We start from the raw sequence: 15,251 nt of genomic DNA on the forward strand, positions 1-15,251 counted from the left end.
AAAGGAGGAGGCTGCAATGCTTGGTAAGAAATGTACGCATTATCCTGCCCATGTAATTGTAACCCCTCTGTACAGTATTTTCACAAATAAAATAAAATAAAAGAAATATATAAAAATAAAAAAGAAAATGTGGGGGATATATACACACTGGAATTCTATGCTTCCATCAGAAAGAATGGTATCAGCATTTTCATAAGGAAATGGAAAGACTTGGAAAAAAGCATATTAAGTGAAATAAGCCAGAACCAAAGAAACCTAGAGTACATAGTTTCCTTCATTTGTAATAATTAGTATATGTATAGGATAGTCCTAGCAGAGAATCACAATAGATCAATAGCTATGTACATAGGACCATATAAAATGATGCTAGTTGAAATGAACACCACGATATGGATATGAGAGAGTTTTTTTATAATGTACTGTGGGAAGTTATTTCTTTTTTCTTTCATTGTTTTTCCTTTGGTTTATCCCCTGTTGTTGCTGTTTTTGATTTTGGTACCCTGTGTCTTGAATTCCTATTTATCTGATTTGAGAAAGGGAAGTAGAATAGCAAAATGTTGAGACAAAGGACAAAGGTTTAACTAATACAACAGCAATATTCACAAGACACAAAGTTGGAAACGAACTTTACGACTTTGGGCGCAGGGGAGTCACGGGGAAGGGAAAGTGGGAGAAAAAGAGGAGGGAGTAACAATGCTGTACAACTGTACAACGGTAACCCCTCTGCACATCACCCTTACAATAAAATATAATTGGAAACAAACAAGAAGAAGAAGTACATTCCAGATGGGAAGAATAATGTGAGGTAAGATTCGTATGATCACGAGTAAAGTGTAATAGCTAAGTACCTGGATAGGGGAGTGAAGTGGGAGCCACTATATGCCACACATTATCATGTCAGTTATTCCTTACAAAGAAAGCCTAGGAGACTGCTGCAAATATAAGCCTGTGCATGATTACTCTGCTTAATGTGGCCTTCCTACTTCTCCCATTCTCTGTCATAACATGTTAGTTGACTGTTTCATGATATATTCACTATTCCAAATTAATTATTTATTCATTAATTTAATACTTTAAGGTAAGCTCTAAGAAGGCTAAACTTTTTCAATTATTATAATATTTGGTGACAGCTCTTGGGTCAAAGTCACAGACAATATAAATGCCATGGTCCCTCTAACAACTGAAGACTCTAATGTGGTGAGAGAATAAATCATTAACCCAATGCAATAGAGTCACGATTTGTTCTCAGGTTTTATTGACACCAGAATCATACCACCAAAATTAGAGAGCAAGTAGTGATAGACTGACAGACAAACAAACAGAGAGATACATACATACATACATGCATACATTTCTGAACTTTATCATGCTTACCATGATAAAAAATGGTCTAGTATGTGAATGAATTGAATAAAAATTATATTCTGTCATTACCAAGAAGTCTAAGCCTAAACCACATGGAATAATTAGAGAAGCTTAGATAAACAGATACCTAAAGAGGAAACCAGACAAAGGACAAGTACAGCTTTACCTGGTAAATAAGGTGGAATAATAGTAAGACAAGTGTTAACAGTCAGCTAGCAGTCATGAAGGTCAAGACTGAACATGCGGGATTTAAGTATCATGCAGACAGAAATGGAAGCTGAAGATAAGAGAGTGGATATAACACCTACATTCACTGAAGCTCTTAATGGGAGACTACAAAAATTAAGGTAAGGCAGGAATTGGTGCAATGGAAGAAACAAGACCAAGAGATGCCCTGTGCATAACCTCAGAAGGTACAACCTAATATTATCTAACTTTACAAAAATTTGTTCTAAAAAATCCATGTGTGCACCTGCATGCATTTGTGCACATGTGCATGTTCTAAAGCTTCATCTCTAGGCGTGGGCACTGTCCTTGAGCTTTTTAACTCAAAGCTAGGGCTCTACCATTTGAGTCACACCTCCACGTATAGCTTTTGACTGTTAAATCGAAGATAAAAGTCTTATGAGATTTTCTGTTCAGACTGGCTTCAAACCATGATCTTCAGATCTCAGCCTCCCTAGAATTACAGTTATTAGCTACCAGTGCCAGGTACAAAGTCACTTTTCAACCTTTGATATTTTATGTACTTCTTATGTTCAATATTCACCTTCTCTGGAGGTGAATAGTAGTAGAAGCCCAATTTCTTTGTCCTCTTAGTCATTTAATATTACACTGTGGCTAGTTCTGACATAACGACATATGGATTGCTCTGAAGATATTAAGCGTTCTGCTTAATATCACATCTTCCTCCAAATTTGCTCAGGACACATGGGTCAAAGGGAAACTGCATGCTTCAATATGTTTTTCTTGATTATCATTGCCCATATATATTGCATTTTAAAATTATTTTAACAGATACTCAGTATGAACAGACTGCAGTTCCCCCAGCAAGGTGTAAAATAGGCATTAAAGCTATTTCTAAACTATCACCTTGGAAAATGTATAAAACATTTCACATAATAGCAGTCTCAGTATCATAAAATATTAGTCAAGTACTAGCATAGTCATTAATACTCCTCTTTAACAAAAGGAAATTTCACAGCCTCATTTACCAATTGGAATATCCGAGTCTACTTCATAATTATGCTTTTATTCATCTCTGTAAATTCCGTTTAGTGCTTTTGGGAAATTTCTTAACATTAGTGTCCTGGATGTTGTTAAAATGGATTAATGGCTTTATAACTAATATATATTATATGTATATATTTAACTGTAGGTGGTTGACTTATATTGTGGCAATCACTTTTTTAAATACCCCATTATACATTTAGAATTTATTTTATTGAAGTTAATCTTAACCTCAATATTCCTGCAGCATCTTTTTATGATGTTGGTTTTATAAATAGAAGGATATGGACAACTAAGAGATGTGGTCACCCCTAGCTCTACTTACATTGTTTTGGCCTGAAGCAGGCCTGGGGATAGAATCGCTTCAGGTAGATTAGAATTCATATAAATAACTGTAAAAATCTTTTAACAGTATCTTCTCTGTGTGTATCTTCTCCCTCTCTCTTTTTCCTTATGTGTGTATATATCTATAGAGAGAGATATAGATATAGATTTCCAGCCATTTTCAATGTGGTGAAACATAAAAGTAAACAACTTCATTAGGCATGTTAAAGCACAATTTGGAGAAAGTACATTTGATGAAATTATAAGCATCCTTTTGCATCAGCCTTTTTTGAATTAAAGAATAATCTTTCAATTAACTGAGCCTGCTGCTACATACTAAAATTTAGTTTGAGTTAACAGCAGCTTGATTGGACATTCAGAATTACAGCTCCTGGAAGTTCTTAAAAGGTCACCTGCTCCTTCTCCCTGTACTTATGCAATTAAAATGGCTCTAATATAGGATAAAAGGACAGAATGGGGAAGAGCAGATTTATTGAGGACAAACAGTAAGCCAAGCACTACTGGTATAAAGATGAATAAATCAAAGTCCCTATCTCAATGTATTCACAAACTTACTTGGTTTATGGGCATATAAACAAATAATTGAAATAATGCATGTATAGTTTTGCACAGTGTCTGGAACATAAGCACCAAGTATAAAATAATCCTCATAAAATGTTTACAAGGTGAAAGAAGTAATCAAACTAATGCACAATAGTCCAGATTCACATTTTAGTCCACAGGACTTTAAGTCAAATGCTCTCACTCATTTATTCAGTCATTGGAAGACATTAATACTATATATAATGACTAATAGCATAGACACCAGTCCCAAAATGTTTGATTTCCACTCTTACATGTAATTAGCCATCTCATTATTAGTAAAACAGAAATGTGGCTAGTTTACAAAGCTGTTTTGAATTTACATAAATTGGTATGTATCAAGTGTATGACACTGGGATAAACATGATTACAGCGTTATTTTCATCAGATTTATATAGAATGCTACCAGAGAAACACTCTAGATGTTCTTAGAGACCAATAAGATGATAAAGGATCTTTAATTCAGTCACATTCCTTATCACCTAATTGTGTGAAAATACAGATCATATTATTTCCACTCCAGAAAAAGACTGACCTACCTTGACTTGGAAATGCTTAAAGATTTGATAGTGTTGGTTGATAGATCCAACTAAATGCTTGCTTCAAGATAAGGAAACAGGACCTGGAAAAGTATGATTCCGTTGCTTGCATCTTGCATATACATTTTTCTAATCTGGAAAGGGGAAGCGAAATCACAAAGTAACAATGAGATGTACAAAGACACTACATTCAAAGCGAACTTTACAACTGGAATGAGGGGGTGGGAGGAGTCCGGGAGGTGGGGAGGGAAGAGATGGTAGGAGAAAAACAAAGGAGGAGGTAACAATGCTTGATAGGAAATGTACTCATTACCTTACTCATGTAACTGTAACCCCTCTGTACAGTATCTTTACAATAAAAAATATACACTAAAAAACAAGACAAAACAAAATCAATAAAAAAAAAATGTGGTTTGGGGCGGCGCCACTCTGGGAAAGGAAGCGGGTAGTAGTTAGAGTGCCACCTAGAGGCTGGCTATTGATTAGACGTAAGAACACAGAGAAAGAGAAGGGTTCCATCATTGAAGCAAGAAAGTACTGAATTTGAAAACCATACACACAAACCTAAAGGATGCACTGAGACCTCTCTTCATTTAGACATCAAATAAGAGACATAGTAAAGCTTGTATGGCTAGTTAATGACCCACATCCCTTCATGCTCCCTACTCTGGTTTACAGTATAGTGGGAAAGCTGACATCTGTTAGACTACAAACAGAAAACAATAAATGATAAATTCCATTAACTGTGAATAACTTAACCAAAATAGCATTTTCTAGTCATTGCCTAAAAAAATTTATTCAACAAAAAAACTCTATTAGACCACTATAGAACAAAATGAACATTTTAAATGTAAATAAGAGGATGTTAATATAAATAACAATAATGAGGGTAATGTTGCCTGTAATCCTAGCTACTCAGGAAGCTGAGATCTGAGGATCACGGTTCAAAGCCAGCCAGGGCAAGGAAAGTCTGTGAGACTCTTATATCAAATAAAACCACTAGAAAACCGGAAGTGACACTGTAGCTCAAGTGATAGAGCACTTGCCTTGAGCTGAATTGCTGAGGGATAGTGCCCAAGCCCAGAGTTCAAGCCCCAAGAGCGACCAAAAAAAAAGCAATGTTAATATAAACTTTGCACAACTTTAATTAAAGTGATTCCCTGAAGAAAATATATTGAATTCTATATTTATATTAATCAAGTTTGTTCTTGAAAAGTTGAATAAAATACAAAAAACCAGTGCTCAGTTAACCTATAAAACAGTGAGAAAAGTTTTCAACTCAAACTAAGAACTATAAAAGGAGAAAATAACTTCCTAAAAGAGTAAATGTTCTAATCACCAACTACTATTTAACACATCTTTCTGAATATATACTTAAAAACAAATGATACTGATGTCAAAATAAGACAGAGATGACTTTGAGAAAGGAAATAAAGTTATCAAAACTATTCAAAATCACATCAGTCCTAGGGAATTTCTCCAGGGAAATTTATCAGACTTTAAAGATCAGATAATTCCAATATCACGTATACTGTTCCTGAACCCAGAAATAAAAGAGTTCATGTGGTGTGTGTGTGTCTGTGTCTGTGTCTGTGTCTGTGTGTGTCTGTGTGTCTGTGTGTTCATACAAAAGACAGAAAGACAACTAGAAATAGAAAGAGACAAAGAGTCAAGGAGAGAAAGATGCATGATATTTAGAGAGAACTTTGTAAAAACTACCAAGGAAAAGACAAAGAAAAATTTTAGTCACAAACTATATTCAGGGGGCTGGGAAGGTGGCTCAGTGGTAGAGCGCTTGCCTTGCATGCATGAGGCCCTGGTTCGATTCTTCAGCACCACATGAGCAAAAAGAAAAAAAGCTGGAAGTGGCGCTGTGGCTCAAGTGGTAGAGTGCTAGTCTTGAGCGAAAGAGCTGAGGAACAGCGCCCAGGCCCAGAGTTCAGGCCTCACGACCAGACCAAAAAAAAAAAAAAACAGAAACAAAAACAAAAAAACCTATATTCATTTCCTAAGTCTACTGAAATAAAATACCACAAATTAGGTGGCTTACAAACATAAATTTATTTTATCATCGTTCTAGGGACCAAAAGTTCAAGGTAAAAGACTTTGCAGATCTGTTTTACCCCAAAGGCTCACTCCTTAAATGGCACATGGGAACCTTTGTGCCTGTATTGAGTACCTCTTTTAAGGACCCCAGTCCTTTCTTATTTAGGTCAAAGTGTTAGGGCCTTGTTTAAACTCTATAACCTTGTTTAATGCCTACTCCAAATAAGTCACATTGAATGTTATGGAATGCAACATAAGCATTTGGGGCAAACATGACCCTGTCCTTAGAAAAAAATTACGAAAAGAAATTTCCCTAATAGCCAAGCATGGTGATACATATTTGCAATCCCAGCATTTGGGAGGCTGAAGCAGGAGGAATTTGAGTAAAAAGCTAGTTTGGACTATATAAGAGATTAGATGATAGAATAATAAATGATGGAACTATATAAATACAAATTGAATATAAATACAAATACAAATTGAATAGGATTTTAAAAGTTGAATTCCCTGGTCTAAATATTCTAGGCCAGTCAAATACTCATTCTGTGTATATTTTAAATGGCATTGGAGTATGGATATAATACTCCACATTCCAATCTGTTCGGTTCTTGACCTTTTATCCTCTTCCAGGTGAGAGACACAAGAAAGGGAGGTATCTGTACACAGTTGATCTCTGTTGATTATTCTCTGGAAACCAGTGTTTTCCAACCTTTAGTGGACATTATCATGCTGCAAATACATGGAATTAATTATAACAGCATTGAAATAGAGATGGAGAAAGATCAGGACATTTTTTCAATTCCAGACATTTCTGATGTTCAAGAATCAGAGCCCACTTGATTTGCAGAGATTAGTATTTCTCTAACAATATTGATGAGAATTGAAATACATACTCTTCCTGAATTCATGCTATCTTCTAATTCTGACTTATCAAAACAAAGGAAATATTTGGACTAAGCTTGCCAACAAACTATGTTCTGGGTGTTTTCCCCACAATATTAACTTACTGTCAATGAATGATATAAATGTTCTGAGAAGAATGTATCTGAAAGAATACTCAAGAATACTCAGGCAACACTTTCATAGAAACTTTCAAATCCACTGTTGTAAAACTCAATGAGCTATTTTTCCAGGTCAGGTATTAAAAGTATTCATTAATTTACTTACAAACATTCTACAACAAGAGCATGACCTAGTCACTATCCCAGTGTGACACTTTATTCTTAAAAAAAAAAATAATGTATGTGATTGCTATTTGAGCATGATAGTTTTGAATTACAAAAATGTAGTTTAAAGCCAAATGTCTTAGAGGAATAAGCAAGTTACACATGAATAACCTGATAGAAGAAGACAGAAAGAATGTGATTAAATGTAAAATAAATATATACTTTGTTTTCTTAAATAAAGCAAGTGTTTAAAATTATGGTAGATCTTTTAATCTGTTACTATACTAACAGAAAAAAATTAAATGGATATAAGAAATGGGACAATTATCAGTAATATAAGCACAACTTATTTCAGATAAGAAAAAATATATTCATATTATTCTCCCCAAGGGGACAGAATCTTGAGAGAATTAGTGCAGAATTAATTGATCACCCCATCCCCCACTGCAGCATACATGAACCATAGAATCTCACGCTACTTTTTTTTTCTTGCTAAGATCCAGGTTTAGATTTAGGTTAAACTTTCTAAGGATTGTGGGAAATACTATTTCTGAATTTGTAACTAGCAGAGAAGTACGCTTCTACTGTTTAAAGTCTGATTAACAGATACAAGAGACAAATGTCTATAAATTTTGACCTGTATCTCTCAGATGATTCCAAGATGATATAGTTTTCAAATATAAAAACATCTTAATAAAATACATCTCATATGCAAATTACCATCAAGTCTTCTGAGTCAGACAAAGGCATTATTTTGTCTTAAGAAGAAACAAAGATTAAAATGAAGGATGAACAGAAATCTATAAATTATAGAAATAGAATTTAAAAGTTGATTAAATTTTATTCAGATATGATAGTATTTTAACAACAGGATATTAAGTTTAATGACCAAACCCTTCACAGTTTTTCTTGTAAATAAATGTAATATTTCTCCTGAGAACATTTGCTCCTAATGTAAAAGTATACTAGGGAAATATTTTAATACATTCTGAATTTTTCATGAACCATTGACTGGTCAAAAATAGGTAGTCAGCAAAATCATGATGAATATATAACTTAATTGCTCCTGACAGTGTTTCTGAGAATAGATAATTCATAATAATTAAGTATTTTCAATCAAATTCTTTTCGGTATATGAGCCTGCCTTTTTGCCCACTTGAGAAAAACTACTTCTGTTTCTATCAAATATTTATGTTTATCCAGGAACAGGTAGCTCATGCCTGTAACCCTAGCTACTAAGGAGACTGAGAGCTAAGGACGATGGTTCAAAGCCAGCCCATGCAAAAAAGTCCGTGAGATTCTTATCTCCAATTAATTACCAGAAAACCGGAAGTAGCATTGTGGCATAAAGTGGTAGAGCACTAGCCTTGAGCAAAACAGTTCAGAGACAGTGCCTAGGCACCGAGTTCAAGCCCCAAGACCAAAAAGAAAAAAAAGAGATAGTTTTTGTGTAATTGATGTAAGTATCATGTTATGATTTACAGCGTATTTTGAACCCAAGGAAACATCCGGAAGTAGCATGAGAGAACTGGCATTCTTTCTCTGCTAGGCTTCTATCATGTGTTAGCTTTCACTTTGTATTTTAGGTGTGTGCAGCTGAACAGATCCACAAATATTCTGAGCTCACCTTTAAATCCTGAGCATATCCACACAGAGAGGAAGACAGATTGTTGGCTCTTGGATATCGCCTACTTTCACTTCATCTTGTTTTCTGAATTGTAAGCTTTTACTATTACATTAATATTACAAGGTAAGTGGCAGCTTTATCTTTACATTCTTGCTCTTTGGCTACCAAAAATATTTATGTAAAAAATAATTTCTACTTGCATGTCTTTATTGTATACCATTTCTTACACTGTCTAGACATACCATACTACATGTATAGTTTACATTAGTAAATACATTAACTATATAGTTCAAAATATATGTAGTAAAATATTTTGTATGCTCGTGTATATATATGTGGTGATACTTGGTATATATATATATATATATATATATATATATATCATTATATCCATAGCGAGGAGATAGAAGATAGATAAATAGATAGATAGATAGATGCAAATGAGATTTGGTTCTAGGTTACAAACTGTGTACCACAAAGCAAGAGCAGTTTGGAAAATGTTAATGAGCATGGTTGAATACAAACAAGAAAATCTAGTCTTTACTAATATTCAGTTTTGGCAGCAGTACTTTCCTTAAGTGGAATCTGTCTATGAAGAGACCATTATATGAACTAGATTTTGAAAAGAACAATAACTCTCACTCTTGATTGTTCTGACTTTGTAGGCACTGCCAAGAAGTGTTTGCACATTGCTACAGACAGATTAGAAACTGCTGGTGTTAATTTTCATCATGATCTTTCATCATTCTTGAATCAAAATTTTTCAAATTTTTACTTTCAGTGATGTGTGTGTTTGTGTGTGTATGTATGTGTGTGTATGTGCACGCGTGCATTTATGTGTGTTCCAAATTTGGAAACTCTTCCACTATCTTAGCTATATTAGTCATAGTAGTTCTATATCCTTGGTCTCAGAAGAAAACCATCACAGTTAAATGACTTGTCCAAACACTAACTAACTTGTTCAAAAATCGCTAATAGTCGAAACAAGACCAAAGTCATGTTGTTTGGTTCTCATGTCTACACATTTAACTACTTTGCTCCTCTATTCTATCATACAAAATTTTGATTCTGTCAAGAGTTAAAGAAAATATTCAGAAACAAGAAAGGAAAATAATAATTAAGGGCCCAGGAAGGAAGAAAATATTTCTCATACTAGTTAACCTAATTCTACCAGAACTGGAGTTGACATGGGACTGTAGCAATTTGCTTTTCTTTTTGTTCTTAAAATGGTATTATATCTGATTATTCATCTACTGTGCTCACAATATCCAATGTTTACTGGTTCATGTTTTCAGGAGTTTCACCCCGTTGTATGATGACATGTAACAGATGTGGTTAGTTCCTTTTTCTCAAATTTGCTTAAAATAACCCATGCATTATTTTTGCATGTTAAAAAGATACAACACTTAGCATTTCAGCCATCCAGTCTTTAACATGTTGTTTACCTTTCTTTTTTGCTTGTCCTGGGACTTAAACTCAGGATCTGGATGCTGTCTCTGAACATTTTTCGCTCAAGGCAAGCCCTATACCACTTGAGCCACAGCACCACTTCTGGGTTTTTCTTTAAATAGTTTATTGGAGATAATAGACTCACTGAGTTACCTGTCTGGGCTGGCTTCAAACCATAATCCTCAGATTTTTAGCCCCCTGGGTACATAGAATTACAGCTGTGGGCCACCAGCACCCAGCCTTTCTTTACCTTCGTTTTCTTTTTTGTGCTAGTCCTTGGCTTGAATTTAGAATTCAGAGCCTGGGCACTGTCCCTCAGCATTTTTTTCCCTCAAAGTTAGCAATTCTACCACTTGAGCGAAGATTTACTTCTGCTTTTTTTGGTGGTTAATTGGTGATAAGAAACTCCAGGAATTTCTTTCCCAAACTGGTTTTGAATTGTGAACCTCAGCTCTTCCCAGTCTCCTGCATAGCTAGGATTACAGGTGTGAGCCACCAGTGACCCGCTGAACATAGTTTTGTTATTCTGTTTTCTAGCTGGTTGTTGATTCTCCTCTGTGGTAACATTTTGTCTTTATTCTCCCATCCCATAGATCTCAACTAGTTCCTTGTCTTTCCGCATACCTCACCTCTACTTCCTGTTTCTAAGTAATAATTTAGTCTGTTCTACAACTTCAATTATTCAATTACCACTTTCAAAAGATGACTTTTAGACTTTATTGTCAGTGCCAAATCTTCAGAGGCACAGCCTCACATTTCCTGATGTGTTGGATTCTTCTCTCCTGAAGATAATTGCAGTCACTGTAGAATGAACATCTATCAAAGCAAAGCCAACCTCTAATCTCCTACATGGATCTTATATTCCAGTCAAAGTAGACAGCATTCTCCTTTCAAAGTAGACAGCATTCTCCTTTCTCCTCCATCATCTTATCCCTTCTGCTTTGGAATTTAAGTTTGTCTCAACCTTTGTCTAAAACGCACCTATATTTGTACATTTTGAAATATGACTACTGTTTCATGTTCTAAATTAATGTTAACTTTTGACATTACCAATGACCAAGTCTTCGTCTCTTCAAATCTGAAACAAAAATAACAGTATCTATGTTTAGAAAAAAAAAAAAGATGAGAGACATCTGTCATCATAAAGCTAGGCAAAACTCCGGAAACATGATCAAGAAGCACAGAGGGATTTGGAGTAGTACTCCATGAGAAAAATAAAATAAAACATGTGCTAGATGCCAGTGCCTCACATCTGTCAGTAACCCTAGCTGTTCAGGAGGCTGAGATCTGAGGATCATGGTTCAAAGCCAGCCCAGGCAGGAAAGTCTATGAGACTCTTATGTCCAATTAAACACCAGAAAGCCAGAAATGCACTGTGGTAAAGCACTTGCATTGAGCTGAAGAGCTCAGGACAATAACCAGGTCCAGAGTTCAAGCCCTGTCACCAACAAAAAACAAAAACAACAACCAAAAAACCATGTTTTTACTCACTATTACTGAAATTTTAATAGGACTATTAATTAAGTTAGTACTTTGTTTCCTTTAAACTGTGTCTGGTAATTTAAAGAAGAAAGATTAAGGTGCATGTAGAAGGAGAAGAATAAAGGGAATTACTCTGAAGTAAAATATTCTATATGTGAAATGCTACTATGAAACCTTTGGAACAACTAATATATGCTAAAGTAAACGAATGGTGGGTAGGTACCAATGGGAAGAAGGAAAACATGGATGGTGAATGTGATTGACTTATTTTATATACCTGTATGAAATAGAACAATGACATCTGCTGAAATTATTTTAAGAAAGCAGGATAATGGAGAGGGATAGAAGAGGTGAATTGCATCAAGGGACATTGTATATACATATGGAAATATCAAAATAAAATCCCTGATGCAACTATATTTATACTAATAAAAACATAAGAAATGCAAATATACTAATAAAAAAGAAAAGGCAAGATTTTCTCCAAAGTGCACCTTTTCGCGTATGTGAGGCAGTATCTCATTATGTAGTCTAAGCCAGCTTCAAATTCGTAATCCACCTACTTCAGCCTCCCAGATGCTGAAGTGCTATCACACTTGGCTAATGTGTCTTTACAGTAGTATATCATGTCAGGTGACCATTAACCAATCAAAATTCAGGCATGATGTTTCTGCTGTTTCATGTGCATATTAAAGTTCCAAATTTTCTGGCGTCAGGGGAAGTTAGTTAAGAGAACTTCAGCTCAGGCTTCTCAAATTATCTTTCCAAAAAACAAAAATGAGCATTTGGTCCAAAGAAAAAGGTCTGTTTTTTTTTTCTACAACATCAAACATCCTGTCACCCTAACCACTCACTAAATCCTTACCAATTTGAACAATACACACTGTATTCTGGCTGTTAAAATTCTGCTTCCCTAGTTTGACTGAATGTTCTAAAGACAGAATTGAAATACCAGTGATGAATTTCAAACAAAACACATACTATTTCTCAAATCAGTTTTTCTCTTTACTTTGTGGAAAACAAAATATGACATAGAAAGAAACATTTTTCTGCTTTCTCTCTTCTTTATTTGCTACTGATATCCTCCCTTGCTTATTTTGTGTTAAGCAGAGTAGATACATGACATGATTTCTCTGGCTAATGGTAGCCACACATACCCAGAAGAGTTTCTTAGCTAACTCTTTTCACCTGTGGCAGTCTTAGGTAAATGGAAGAGTCGAATTTCTGCAGCCATTTAAATGGATTCTTTCTCATCTTGCCTCTAGGCATCTGTGGCATGGAATCCTGCTGTGCTTTGATGGTGCACACCGATAAGGCAGGAGCAGGATTAGATGTGTTTTGAGCTGAATTCGTGTTCTCTCTTTATACTTGCTAGAATAGGAAGAAATCTATGGAAAAATATTTCAGAAAATGTTTTCTGAATTGATATGTAGTGCCTCTCCCTTTTTTATACAAGGTGCCAGTATGTGTAAGATGTAAAGATGAGCTTGCTCATGCAATTACCCTTTGTTGATAGCAGATTATTTCCTCTGGCAAACTGGAAAATAACTTGTTGGTATATAAGTTACTGCTGTTCTGGGGATGTAGTAATTTACTCTCCTGCCTTTTTTATGAGCACATTTATTTTAATCAGTAGAGTTCAGAATAGCTCTTTTTCATCTAACTCCATCTCTTTTGGAGTTATGCACCTTCTAACATATAATGAAGGAAGGTCCTTGTGCGTACACAGGAGAAAAGAGGTATGATGTATTGCTGGGAAAAAAAATAGTCTTGCACAGGAAATCATAACCCATGATCTTTTTTTTCTCCATGTTAAAAACACAACACTTATTCTCTACAACTCTAATCCTTGCCCAAATTATTTTTCTGATAAAAACATGTTTCACCTCAAAGAATAACTCAAAATTATTGTTTGTTGTGCGATCCAATATCATAAAATAATTACATTTGTGGGGTGAACAAGAACATGAAAGTGTTCAAGGATCTATGCAACTTTTAAGAAATACAGCAGGTTTGTATTTCATTGCATGTTTGCAGGAAAAAAAATCTAGCATGAGAGTTTTGCTTCCTCGATATTGCAGATGAAACATTAAAAAAGAAAGAAAGAAAGAAAAAGACTGCCGGTACACTGAGGAATGTCAAGGGTGTGCAAACCAACATTTTACCTGACAATCCTTATATCCCTTTTGGCCTGTTAGCCACCCCTTCCTATGACAGAAAGAAATAAAATTAATTGTCCTAGTTTTACCAACCTGTTTAGATCTAAATGAATCTACGAGCTTTATTATGAAGGAAGATCAGTAAGTGATAGAGTATTCATTTATTTTTCTCTACCAAATAAAAACAATAACAAGGTTAATGGTTCCACTTGGCTTGTCAACAAAAGGGAAAGATTTGGCAGGTGGAGCACAAATACAAAAAGTACAGAGCCTGCTTATTCTTGAGTGTATCTGTCTCTCTTCTTCTGACCCTCTTCATTTATATATATACGCATTCATTCTCATAATCAAAAAATGCTAAGCAATCATTTCTTGCTCAGCACTGGGGTTATTAAGAAAACAGAGAGTAAAGGCATAGAAGCATTTGACTTTTTTGAAGACAAAAAAAAACTTTCTGTCCTTGTTTATTTGTTTGGGTGAAAGCAGAATATCAGAAATAATGTTCTTGTTGAGAAAGGATATCTGAAGAAAACAATTTTTTAGCTGCAAGATTATTTACAAATGCTTCTGGGACTTCTTCATAAAGAAAATAGCTGGGAGTGTCAGTAGTTTAAATGAAATCATTCATGGTAATTTATAAATCTAATTCAGCACACATTAGCATCAGTGGTAATATGGTTACATGAATCTATGTGCTAAATTATTAAAAGTCAAAAAGAAGAGCAAGAAAAAATTTAAGGGTTTTTTGTTAGAGCTGTTGCTGTTCTTACATAACTAAGACAAAATTATCATATTTTCCTAGCAATGAACTTTCTTTCCATGTCAAAAGCAAATGTTTAAATCTATGTTGAAAGAGAGAAGCATTTGGTAGTTTTTTCAATGTTATAAAAGCAGTGAGTTTACAAATCTATTCCCCTTAACAAATTCATAAAATCTAGAAATGAGTGTCAAAAATGTTACATCTTCTTATATCTTAACATGAATCAACCTGAAATAAAATATAAAAAATATAATTATGTGTATAGTCATATATTTATACATAATTACATTTGTGATTAACTCATAATTAAAACTGGATGTTGTACAATTTGAATCATGCAGTCTTGCCTATCTAAATTGTATGAGTGTCAACAATTTAAATTCTACTATATTACAGAATTCACTCTTACTATTTGACTGATATTAAAATTAATGAAGTTGGTATCTTTTAATTTTGATGATACAATTGTCAAGGGCGGATTGGGTGGGAGTGTGGGGGCAG

This window comes from Dipodomys ordii, unplaced genomic scaffold (genome assembly GCF_000151885.1).
Source record: "Dipodomys ordii isolate 6190 unplaced genomic scaffold, Dord_2.0 Scaffold59, whole genome shotgun sequence".
Taxonomy (NCBI): Eukaryota; Metazoa; Chordata; class Mammalia; order Rodentia; family Heteromyidae; genus Dipodomys; species Dipodomys ordii.